A 10,465-nucleotide genomic window follows, 5' to 3' on the forward strand; every position below is an offset into this window, starting at 1 on the left:
TAAGATTAAGTAAGAAAATACATTTGGGTAATTTTAGAAATATTAAAATCAGAGAAATCAGGTTGAATACAATAATTCAACCTGTGTATTTACATTCATACTCATCAAGTTTGTACATATTGTCATCCAGAAATATCTTCCAGGATTTAAGTATGTGTGTGGTCATTTCTTTAATGCCTTTTGAATTGGTGAAGTTATGTACAACAGGTAGAAACCTAATATTGATTCTGGAGGCTTCTAGCTGAAATGAAGAAAGGGGCAGGTCTTGCTTTGTTCAGAGGTGATGGTTTTCTAGGCTGCCTTTAACTATCTGAGTGAGGGATGAAGTTAATTTCATTAAGAGTGCTATGAATCATCCCTTGTTCTGAGGAGTGCATTAGTTCAATGAGGGATAAATGGTATCCTTCAGGTTAAATTGAGGAATTAAATTTTAAGTAGCTTTAAGTAAATTGTTCAAGTAAGTGGCAGAGCCAGAAACCCACACTGGCATCTTTGATCCAGATCCACAAGCATTGCCTCCATGTTAACATACATTTTCATTGGTCACATAGACAACATGAATCCTCACATCAAATAAGATGTACCACAAAAAGACCAGCTAAGTCTCAAAATATATTTCAGAAAGTACCAGACTTGATCGTTACTTTGCTTAGTAACTTTCCACATTGAATTGCAACACATACAGTTTTGTATCAAGGGGCAGAGCATTCTCAATTTTCCACTGAAGCAAAATGCAGAGTAATTTGGGCAATTTTGCATGTAATAAAATCAGATCAACAAGATTGCATTCAATTCAACCTGAATATTTATATGCAAACTAATCCAAGATTTGCACATATGGGCATAGAGAAATATCCATCTTCCAGGATTTAAGAAGGTGTATGCTTTCTTTTTTCTCACCTTTTGAATTTGTTGGTGTATAAAGCCATGTAGAGAGGAGGCATTGTCTAAAGGATTTTTTTTCAAAGGATGGTAAAAATTATCTTTGAAATAAATGGAGATTTTTTTTTCAAGTACTCCTTGCTCCATCATTCACCCCTTAAGAAAGGGATGGCCTTTTCTCAGGGAACTGATGATATTGAAAAAATATGAAGAGAACATTCCTGGTTATTACATATTATTTTTAAAAATTACTAATCTAGGGTAACAAAATCTATTCATGGCCTAAAGATTTATGTAAAAAAATTCATGATGAAATACTGAAAGGATTAGGTTTATGGGAATTGGGTATTATTTCCTAGAAAGACTCCAAACAGAAGCAAGAATCATTCACAGAATGAATATATAAATGATGTGTCTAAGAAAAATGCAGTCTTGCACATTTGTACAGAGTTTCTTTTACCTCAAAATAGAGGTCAGTGGGTCGATGCAAGTGAGTATTGGGCAGGCTTTGGGGAATGGAGGGTACCCTTGTTCTTGCTGACCACTTTGACCTGTCTTCTCTCCCAGATGGAGATGTTGATGAACTGGTGTGGATAACTACAGCTCATCTGTTGTGATTATTACACACTCTGCCCTGGACTTCATCTCAGAAGATGAACTTATGCCACTAAGGAGATTGGAAAAGTATGTTGCAAGTGAGTACGTACTTACAGACAAATTATGGCCCAGAGTCTGCTGGATATATTGAGGGAAGTCTGTGATGATAAAAGACAATGTATTGTAGTTTTGGAAAAAATTAGCCAATTAGCTGATGATTCAGAACCAATTGTGAGAGCAGAACTGATGGAAGTGGTGCCTCGTATTGCATTGTTTTGTCAAGAAAACCAGCCTTTCATAACAAATGCTTTTTCCAAAAACCTACTACCTATTTTGGTTAGATATCTCACAAATCAGAATAATGCAGTGTGGGAAAAAGTCAGAAAACTTTACTGGCTTTACTGGAACAGGAGTTGATTGTAAGATTTGACTTGGAGACATAAGTATGCCCTGTGCTTATGGAGCTGACTACCCCAGACAGTGATGAATTTGTGAAAGCAGAAGCTCTATCATGTGCAAGATGGCTGCCATGGTTGGGAAGTATATTACAAAATGTTTTATCCTCCCCAGATTTTGTGAGATGTTCTGTGATTATGGAATATTTCATGTTCAAAAGTTCTGTGCTGACAATTTTGGAGACATTTGCAGTGTAGTCAGCCAGGAAGCTACTGAGGAAATGCTGCTGCTCAGATTTTTTTTCAACTGTGTTCTGAAAGTGAATGGGGAGTTCTGAAAACTTGTGATGAGTGATTCATGGTAGTTTTATGTGCAATGTAACCAGTCAAGAAATCTTGTGGACCAAGTTATCAGCAATGTTTATGGACTGAATCAGTGATCCTTAATGTTGGGTTCACCAAGCATCTTTTCAGTCTCTGGGACCTTTCATATTTATATCTGATAATCAATCTAGGTCAGGACATTTTAGAGAAGAATGCAGAAGTTCAGAAGAAATGTCAGAAGATGAAAATAAGATCAAAGGTCAAGATGTCCCTGAGTATGGGCACATCAGACCAGAGGTTGTTCCTTTGGATCTCAGCATCACTAATTCTAGTGTCAAACCAGGAAAAATGCTGGGAGATGGTGCTGCTGAAATTTTCAGGAACAGTTCAGGTGAATAAGCATTCCAGTGGACAGCTCTTTACTCTGTACTTTGTCCTCTGAACCTAATCAGAAAGCAACTAGCAGTGAGAATGATGAAAATCATGGTTATGATCAATCTGTATTCTGACAAAAAGTTATCACCAGTTCACAAGATTGCACTCTTTTTAGGTAAGAAATTATCCAACTCACTCAATTTCTGGAGGACTCTTAGTTTTGAAATTGATCTACAGGTTGTTCAAGCTCAACCTGTAGATCTTCTCAGCCCAGAGAGCCCAGAAGAAGCATTCAATGTCCCTGTGACAGTTTCTTCAAATATCATCATGGCTACCAGGAAAGAAGTAGAAGAACTGATAAAAAATCTAGAGCCCCATATTGATGATACAGATATTAAAGTCCAGGTGGAAATGCAGTCACATGTGCTGTGAGCTTCAGTCTGGATGGTCTTTAGACCACCTTTGGTACAGAACAGAGATGTGAGCTGCAAGAAGAGCTTTATGTAAATGAGCTACCAAATTATAACATAAATAAAGATGATGATGTGACTTTAATCACTGATGCTGTTGAAAATATATACATGACTGGTCTCTGTGTCCACAGTGATGTGGAGGTGAGGACCAGCAGTGGCTGTCACTCTGAGGAGGAGAGGAGGCCTAAAATGGAAGATGTTATACCCCAAGGTTTATTAGATCAGTACTTGTCAATGACCAATCCCTCTCTTGCAGACACAGTTGACACTGAAATTGCTAAGCCTTGTGCATACAGCCTGCCAGGTGTGGCCCTGATACTTGGAAGGAATATATTGGCATTGCTTGAAAGAGATGTATGAGACTCTGGCATCAGACACAAAGTATGGATTTTGAAGAACTTTGGCATTCTCTATTCACATGCTTGCACTTATTCTTAGGAATAAATTGACAGCTGCAGATCTGGTTCCAATTATTATTGGATTTTTTAAAAGATGTTGATGAAGTTAGGTTAGGTTAGGTTGCATGATTTTCTGCAGCTTCTTCATATTGACAAAAGAAGAGAATATCTTTATGAACTTCAGGAGTTTTTGGTGACAGATAACAGGATTAATTGGTGTTTTTGAGCTGAACTGACTAAGCAGCTGATTTTACTTCTATAATTGTATAGTCCCAGAGATGTTTATGACTATTTATGTCCCACTGCTCTACATCTCTGTGCAGACAAAATTTCTTCTGTTTTTGGATTTCCTACGTGCTGGTCAGCAAGATGGTGAAGAAGCTGCATAGAGAGACACCCATGACCTTAGAAGTAGATTTCATCAATGAGCTGGTGGAGAATTTTGGGAGATGCCCCAAATGGTTTGGTCAGCAAGCCTTTGTGTTCATCTGCCAAACTATCATTGAAGTTTTGAGAATCAGGAGAAAGTAGAGTAGTCTTTAGTCATGATGTTAGAGTTGTCATTGTACAAGTTTTCTTACCCAAGTACAATTTATTAATAAGATATATAAGATATATATAAACTTTAAATTATTTTCTAAATATTTATGAATAAATGAAATTTGTTAATAAATGTGATTTGTAAATAGTACCAATGATTTATTATAAATGGGGAAAGTAGATAAAAGTATTTGTCTTTAAAAAATAGACTTCAACATTATTCCTATGCTTCTAAGAGTGATAATGGATTTGAAAGAGACATATCTTAGAAAGAGTTCTACTTATCAATTACCCAGTATTAGATAAAAATAGAAAATCTGATGCCAGTGTGCATAGAGGAGATCCAGGAAGAAATTAGAAGACCATCTGAGACTTTTGATGGTAACCTTGCAAGAGTCATCATTGTGCAGTTTCTAACAGGTCTATGCATTCCAAGCGAGGCAATGCATTTGGGCTTATTTCTCTATTTTATAAACACCTGTGCTTATAAACTTGTTTCCTGCCAGGCCTCCCCTGTGAGTGGTCATGATGCTCAGGGATATGGCCTTTTTTATTCAAAAATCCCCAGAAGAACCATGCTTACAACATTGTGTACACACAACCACACTAAATTAGAAATTGATCATATAGCTCAACATTAGCTTGAATCTGAAAATTCCAAAGCAGATGAAATGAGCCACATTGGAGACACTGTGTTCCTTTCATAGGAAGTAAGGAAGTCCTCCCTTTTTACCCACCCTCCAAGAACCCATCCAGGAAGCACAGGTGCTCTGTATAAGCAAGACTGATTCATCATGAAGCCAGGGCTTTCAGCCAAAGGGAAACAGGGGAGCAGTGAGTTCTGTCCCCAACTTTGAGTGCCTCCACTAATCTAATGCCTATATTCCTGACAAGAAAATTGTAACACAGAGCTATTCTCCATACAGAAGGAGGGGATGATATAGGCAGTATCTCAACACTCACTCAGATACAGGCTTACAGCAAACTCTAAAATCTGAAAAAGCCTTAACTCCCTTCTAGAAGGGTTGTTTTTCATTCTTCAGGGTGATAGTAGATAGTTGTTCTCTTTTCTGTATGTCCAGATCACTTTAGATATATAGTTACACATGCACACATCTATATGTCTCACTACAGTAGGGTATTCTAAGGTCTGGGATCTCATGTGTTCCCTATCCCAGAGTTTCACCTAGGATCTGGGGCCAGAGCTGGAAGTGCTGAAATGATTACATATTGGAATGGAAGATCTTGAGTGAAGAGTTAAGATAATGAGAGGAATCAATTCTTTGATGGAAGTGACATTGGATTTCTAATTTGAAATCAGTGTAACACTAACCCACAACAAACTTACTTTCTGTATCTGCTTCAGACTTTATACTAGAGTCTGACTGAACCTTTCATACCTGGGGATTTTGTAATCTTCCTTCTGTCCATTTCCCCCTGCCATTTCAATATTCTCCCACTGTTATTCTCTCTCTGACAGAAATTTACTATTTATTTGAGAAGTATTTTGACTAGAACAGAGTTTCTACTTCTAGTACTTTTAGTTAGCATTTTTACACTAGAAACATAAATTTGTCATATACACTTAAAAATTTTAATGACCTTAATTCAAGCATGAGAAACCACTAACCCAAATCACTCCAGGAATGTTTAAGGAGGATTAGGTTTCTATACATTTAATTTGTCTCAGTACATATCATAACAGCACATATTTTAATTGGTCATATAGACTATGTGAACTCTCCCATCAAATATGATACATCACAGAAGACCCAGCTAAGTCCCCAAATATGTATTTGAAAATACCAGACTCAATGTTTACATTCCTTTGGTTCTTTTCTTATAGAATTTCAGCAATATACCTTTGTATCAAGAGGCAGAATATTCTCAATTTTCCCCACTGAAGCAAAATACAGAATATTAAAATCAGAACAACAAGATTTCATACAACAATTCAACATAGTTATTCAACATTTTCACATATTGACATAGAAGAACATCCCCTAGGAATTCAGGTGTGTGTATTTTCTTCTTTTTCACCTCTTGAATTGGTTTGGTTTAAAGGCATGCAGAGAGATGGCATAACCTAAAGGATATTTATTCATGAAGTGGAACAATCTGTCTTTGAATTAAATGCAGATTTTTTTTCTAAATTCTCATGGGCTGCACCTTTTACCACTTAATAAATATAGCACTTTGTCTCAGTAAACTAATACCAAAGAAATATGAAGGGAAGATTGCTTGTTGTTACATACTATTTTTAAAAATTTACTCTCCTAGGGAAACAATCAATTTATGGCTTAAAGATTTTACATGGAAAACTCATCCTAAAAGCCTGAAAGTATTAGGTTTATGGGACATGTGTACTATTCCCTAGAAAGAATCCAAAATGGAGGCAAGACTCCCTCAAAGAAAGAATATGTAAACAATGGGTTCAAGAAAAATGGAGCGGCTCACATCTGTCATCTTTTTTTTTTTACTTTTATTATTCATATGTGCATACAAGGCTTGGTTCATTTCTCCCCCCTGCACCCACCCCCTCCCTTACCACCCACTCCACCCCCTCCCTCTCCCCCCTACCCCCTCAATACCCAGCAGAAACTATTTTGCCCTTATTTCTAATTTTGTTGTAGAGAGAGTATAAGCAATAACAGGAAGGGACAAGGGTTTTTGCTGGTTGAGATAAGGACAGCTATACAGGGTATTGACTCACATTGATTTCCTGTGCGTGGGTGTTACCTTCTAGGTTAATTCTTTTTGATCTAACCTTTTCTCTAGTACCTGTTCCCCTTTTCCTATTGGCCTCAGTTGCTTTTAAGGTATCTGCTTTAGTTTCTCTGCGTTAAGGGCAACAAATGCTAGCTAGTTTTTTAGGTGTCTCACCTATCCTCACCCCTCCCTTGTGTGCTCTCGCTTTTATCCTGTGCTCATAGTCTAATCCCATTGTTGTGTTTGCCCTTGATCTAATGTCCACATATGAGGGAGAACATACGATTTTTGGTCTTTTGGGCCAGGTTAACCTCACTCAGAATGATGTTCTCCAATTCCATCCATTTACCAGCGAATGATAACATTTCGTTCTTCTTCATGGCTGCATAAAATTCCATTGTGTATAGATACCACATTTTCTTAATCCATTCTTCAGTGGTGGGGCATCTTGGCTGTTTCCATAACTTGGCTATTGTGAATAGTGCTGCAATAAACATGGGTGTGCAGGTGCCTCTGGAGTAACCTGTGTCACAGTCTTTTGGGTATATCCCCAAGAGTGGTATTGCTGGATCAAATGGTAGATCGATGTCTAGCTTTTTAAGTAGCCTCCAAATTTTTTTCCAGAGTGGTTGTACTAGTCTACATCCCCACCAAGGATCTTAATATCAGACCCCAAACTCTAAAGTTGATACAGGAAAGAGTAGGAAATACTCTGGAGTTAGTAGGTATAGGTAAGAACTTTCTCAACGAAACCCCAGCAGCACGGCAACTAAGAGATAGCATAGATAAATGGGACCTCATAAAGCTAAAAAGCTTCTGTTCATCAAAAGAAATGGTCTCTAAACTGAAGAGAACACCCACAGAGTGGGAGAAAATATTTGCCAACTATACATCAGACAAAGGACTGATAACCAGAATATATAGGGAACTTAAAAAACTAAATTCTCCCAAAACTAATGAACCAATAAAGAAATGGACAAGTGAACTAAACAGAACTTTCTCAAAAGAAGAAATTCAAATGGCCAAAAAACACACGAAAAAATGCTCACCATCTCTAGCAATAAAGGAAATGCAAATTAAAACCACGCTAAGATTCCACATCTGTCATCTTAACTACTCAGGAGGCAGAGATCAGGAGGATTGCAGTTTGAAGCCAGCCCAAGCAAATAGTTCATGAGAACCTATCTTGAAAACCCCTTCATAAAAATAAGGCTGGTGGAGTGGCTCAAGGTGAAGGCCCTGAGTTCAAGCTCCAGTACAACAACAAAAATAATAAAATAAATATTTTATGCTAAAAAAAGAAAACAAAAAGAAAAATGGTGCTTTGCATATTCATGCAGTCTCTATTGCCTTAAAATAAAGATCAGAAAATTATTTCCATGCATCCAAGAGTGATAACAGAAATAACAAAAAACTCACTGGCTTTGAAATTGACATATTTTTGATATTGACATACACCAGTCACTCAGGATTAGAAAGAAAATAGAACATCTTAACTGATGTCAGTGTGCATAAAGGAGATACAGGTAGAACCTAGAAGGCCCTAAATAGGCTTATGGGAAAATAACAAAGTCATTATTGTCTAGCGCATTGCTAGATTTAAGCATTCCAAGCCAGGCAACAAGTTTAAAGGTTTTTTTCCCCTCATTTTTGAATCCCCATGCTTGTTAATCTGTTTGTGCATGGCCTATCCAGTGAGCACTCATGATGCTTACCCAGGGAGATGGCCTGACGATGCAATGCTACAGACCTGAGTCAGCACTGTTTAGGAAGAATTCCCATGGGAATAACTGAACTGATTTTGATCAAGGCACTTAGTTAGCCATCAGTTTATTACTTTATAGAAAGAAGACTATATTAGCATTGAAAGTCAATTAAACAATTTTAGAATGTGGGACATTTACACTACAAATGATTCAGTTGCTTTACTATGCATTGCACCAAGCATGCTATAACATAGAAATAGTGTCAACAGTGGTAAGCAAATTAAACCACTATATACTATAACCTCACTTCTTTGTTAGATTTAGATCAGAAGACAGTTAAAAGAAGATGTTTTTCTTTTTTTGTGAATTGGGTGTCTTAGTGGGGCTCTAACACCTTCCTAGACCTACTACCACAAAAGTGATGATGGCTCTTTGGAAGGTCTCTCATGGCTGTGAGAATGACAATCTGCCCACCGTAATTGTGTTTGTTTCCTTTTCTCTGTAGTTTTCCTGAGGAGAGAAAAGTGGGATAGTGTATCAAGTGTTTTTATTGAACTCTATCCATAAATAGATAAATCTAAGCTTTGGCTTAGAAGTTTGTTAATAATACTCATAGAATAAAAATCTGAGGAATTTCAGAAGTATGTAAGGAAGTATAACAGGAAAATACACTCAATTATTTTGCTGGTTTCTGCAAAGTCCTACATACACCTGATGGATAAATCCAATGGGATCAGAGAGTATGAACCTCTGAGCCCACCTTCATTCACATTCTCTTTCTCCTTTCTTTAACTCTACATTAGTCTCTGGTATTCTTCAACTACCACCGCAAATGAGACTATTCAGTCTTTTAATTGAAAATATCTTTCAGGTTTTTTATTAGGATTTCAAGGACTTAAACATAAAGATTCATCATCTTGGCAGCTACCAATCCTTTAATCCTAACAAAATGTATCAAATGAAAGCCAGAGGGATTGAACTGTATTATTTCAAATTAGTGCATTAAATCACCAGTGTACATTTATTGAATGTCCAGTATCCCTCCAAAGAGTATGCTATATGTAGAGAATTTTATAGTAGATTTGAACAAGTTTATGTCAAGCACATAATAGAGACTATCCCAATGTCTTCCACATTTCACAACAAATTTAGCATGTCAAATATTGTCACCATCATCCCCATTTCACAACTGGAATAAAGAAAACCCTCTGTAAGGTTATTTGCTGTGCTCATGGCTACTCAGCAAATCCTTTTTGATTACCTCCCTCTGATACTCTCTCCCCAGAAGAAGAAGACAAGAATAAAAGGAAACAAAAGGCTATTGAGAAGGAAATGTAATAAGGGAAATTTCATATATGGGATGGATTTTGATCGTGGTTTGAAAAGACTCTTGGACATACGGGAAGTAGGAATGGGGACGTAGTCACTTAAAGGAGATTAAACAAACATGAAACGAGTACGTCAATCTCCATTTTGGGGGAAAGTCTTCCACACCAGGGAAAAATAAAAAAGAATGTTGGAATAGGAGAGTGAGATTCAACAGTGTCTGCAAACAGAAGTTTGAAGTAAAAGTGCAATGCACTGAAAATGAAAATCTGATTCAAACAGTGTTTAAAGGTTTTTAAGGTATGAACACAGAATGAATTGATGAAAGAACATACTTTTAAAGGCACCAAACAAATTTAAAATTAACCTAATTGCTTTTAGCTCTAGCACTATAATCCCACACACCCTCACCTGGGTTCTGAAGAAGGGGTCAAGCTCGTGCTTTGAGTTTATGCACTTGAAATGCCATGAACTTTCCTTTCCTTTCCTTCTGTGAAGGATATGCTGTCCTTTCTTAATCAAAAAGGGCCTCTCGCAAGAGACATCTTCAGAAATCCAAGCAATATAAAGTCTTGCAGATCCCTAAAGGAGGAACTAAATTCTGGAGTCAAAAGGGATTTACATGGGGACTATGTCTTTTTGGTAGCATCAGTATTAAAGGTAGGGCAAGTTCTAGCATTGTCCAGGTAGAGCAGCATAACTCAGAAACTGTATGATTGGTTTCCATCATCATGATAACC

At 37.1% G+C, this 10,465-nt stretch overlaps 1 pseudogene; it reads left to right on the forward strand.

The window, feature by feature from the left end:
* Positions 1-1,465: 1,465 nt before the first annotated feature.
* Positions 1,466-3,975, forward strand: LOC109703184 (serine/threonine-protein phosphatase 4 regulatory subunit 1 pseudogene; annotated as a pseudogene).
* Positions 3,976-10,465: the final 6,490 nt, after the last annotated feature.

Source organism: Castor canadensis, chromosome 9, assembly GCF_047511655.1.
Source record: "Castor canadensis chromosome 9, mCasCan1.hap1v2, whole genome shotgun sequence".
NCBI classification, from domain to species: Eukaryota; Metazoa; Chordata; class Mammalia; order Rodentia; family Castoridae; genus Castor; species Castor canadensis.